General features: G+C 38.6%; 1 protein-coding gene across 1 annotated transcript in view; it reads left to right on the top strand.

The window, feature by feature from the left end:
* Nucleotides 1–204: 204 nt before the first annotated feature.
* LOC107694860 (voltage-dependent L-type calcium channel subunit alpha-1D-like) overlaps nt 205–2,452 on the top strand; it is a 13,039-nt gene continuing 10,791 nt past the window's right edge. Inside the window, exon 1 of the mRNA XM_016494554.1 lies at nt 205–435. The gene's annotated coding sequence lies outside the window, so the exon portion shown is untranslated. The remainder of the gene's footprint in view (nt 436–2,452) is intronic.

The raw sequence follows: 2,452 nt of genomic DNA, 5'->3' as shown, positions 1-2,452 counted from the left end.
AGCAACTTTTGTTAACAGCATTTTTGCTACCAATATTGTAGCGATGAAAAAAAAGAAAAGTAAAATCCAACATTGGGAACTGAGTGATGGCTCAAGTGATCCTAAGAAATGATCCATTTAAACGAACCGATTCCCTAAATGATTCGGAGCGCTCCTCACTAAAGTAAGCTCGGTTTGTGCGTGCACAAGCCAGAGTGGGAGTTCAGCTCGTTTCACCGTTCACTGACGCCGCGTGACGCTTAAACACTGGCAGCGCGCGCCGAACGCGAGGAAGCTCTCGCGCTCTCTCACGCGCAAAATAACGAATGCATACTGATGAATTTGAATTTACCGTGTCAGATCGGACCTGAGCGTTTTAATCGATGTCGGAGTTTTATCTCTGGATATAAGCCGAATCACCATCCTCCTCAGCTGAAAGGAAAGACCTCATCAAAGGTACGATATTCACGCAGCGGCCTGGCGCGTTTCGAGTTAAAATGGATCTTTTTAAACAAATGATGGAGTGCAGTCGTTTTGCGTCCGAGTCAGAGCAAAAACAAACAAACAAAAAAAGATGCTGATGATGCTGATGCAGAGGATTTTGCGCTCGTTTTGGTCCCGTTAGACCTTTGATGTTGTCACTGCTTGTCATAATCAGGCGTTTTTTAAAGAAATGAACAGTCGGTGACTATAAAGACGCATCACAGCTGTTGCAACTGAGCATCATTGGCATCATCTAAAGAAAGGCACAGATTCGGCTGCAATATATATGCAATATTTCATTTTTTGAGCAGAAACGCTACAGTTATTGTCTTAGAGTCACGAGCCTCTTTATCTATACGCATTAAGCATCTATATATGTCATCAAAAATATGCATTATGCATCTAAATGCATCATTGCCGTGCGATGTTACAATGACAATATCTGTCATTGTCCTACAAAATAGTTTAAACGTCAACATTTAGTATGTATGCAAGCACTATTCGAATGAAATCATTAAGGAGCTATATTTCGTTATCAATTTGCATCATGCATGACGTTAGAATGATAAATATATCTAATATACGAGCCAGTATTTGACAAGGATATAGTGCACTATGTCCTATATCATCAGTGTGAAGATTAACATTTATTGTATAGCCTATCCAATCACAGCAGAGCATAGGCTTGAATTTATGACATATTTGGGTGCCATGTCTTAGGTTTTCACGATCCGATGGCAGACAAATGCTTGAAGGGAAATGTATACAGGCGATATGGCCTTTCCATGGGTGTCTTCATTTCCTCTGCAGGGCCTAGTGGTTCAAGGACTCGGATGTATATGAGTGACATTTGTGGATCCCATGAGACTGGATGTGTGCTTTTTGCTAGTATTTGAATGCAGAGTGTGTTTTTCTGGCTGTTGTTTGCTGATAATGTCTGTTTTTATGTGGGGATGTTGGTATGGTAGTGTGATTCTCTGCCATAATGCATCTGTTTGCAGGCTGGCTTTCATTGGGTGACGCTACACGCATTGATTTTTCCACAGGCTGTAACAATTTTTTGTGACATTATCCTAATAATACCTCTGTCATTTAAGCAGCATGTTGTGCTTTTTCTTTTTGCTGCCCTGGTTTGTTGAGAAATCGTAGTAACCTGTACAATTATATTTTTAGTTTAAACTGGCACGTTGTTTGTACACCTCATAGTCGTGTTGCAGCAACTACCTCCAATTTTTCAATATTTGATACTCCTGGTTTTGATTTTAGATTTAAACATTGTCAATATATACATATTGGGACAAGTTTTAATGCTGTTTTTTTGTCATGACATGATGTAACAGTTCAAATATGTAGAATGAAAGATAACACTTTGTAATAACATTAGTTGATAAAGGTGAACTAACTATGAAAAATAGGCTACTTCTGAAGCAATTACTTATCCTAATGTTCATTTCAACATTTACTAATGCAAAATCAAAAGTTGTATCTGTTAATATTATATTATTATAATATTATTTAAATACTCTAGCAAATGCATTGCTCATTGTTAATTAGGGCTGCACGATTAATCGCATGCGATATTTAACGCGCCGAGTTGCGCAAAACAACGTTCATATTCGCGCGATTTTTTGCGCAGCTCGATTGATTACAGAACCGTCTTTACTGACAAGATGCGCGTTAAATATCGCATGCGATTAATCGTGCAGCCCTATTGTTAATGCATTAATGTTAAGTAATGGGACCTTATTGTAAAGTGTTACCGATTAAAGAACAAGATTTAATCTTCTTTCAGACGAATCCAATCGGAGTTATATTAAAAATTGTCTTCCAAGCTGTTTAATGGCAGTCAGAGGGTGCTGCATTGCATCAGTCCAAAAGAAGTGAAATAAAGCGCATCCATTTATAATAAAAAGGGTCTCACACGGCTCCGGGGGGTGAACAAAGGCCTCCTGTAGCGAATCGATGCGTTTTTGTAAGAAAAATATCCATA

This window comes from Sinocyclocheilus anshuiensis, unplaced genomic scaffold (assembly GCF_001515605.1).
Source record: "Sinocyclocheilus anshuiensis isolate Anshui unplaced genomic scaffold, SAMN03320099.WGS_v1.1 scaffold294, whole genome shotgun sequence".
Lineage (NCBI taxonomy): Eukaryota > Metazoa > Chordata > Actinopteri > Cypriniformes > Cyprinidae > Sinocyclocheilus > Sinocyclocheilus anshuiensis.
The sequence above is the reverse complement of the archived record's forward strand: the minus strand, read 5'-3'. Positions and strand labels throughout refer to the sequence as shown.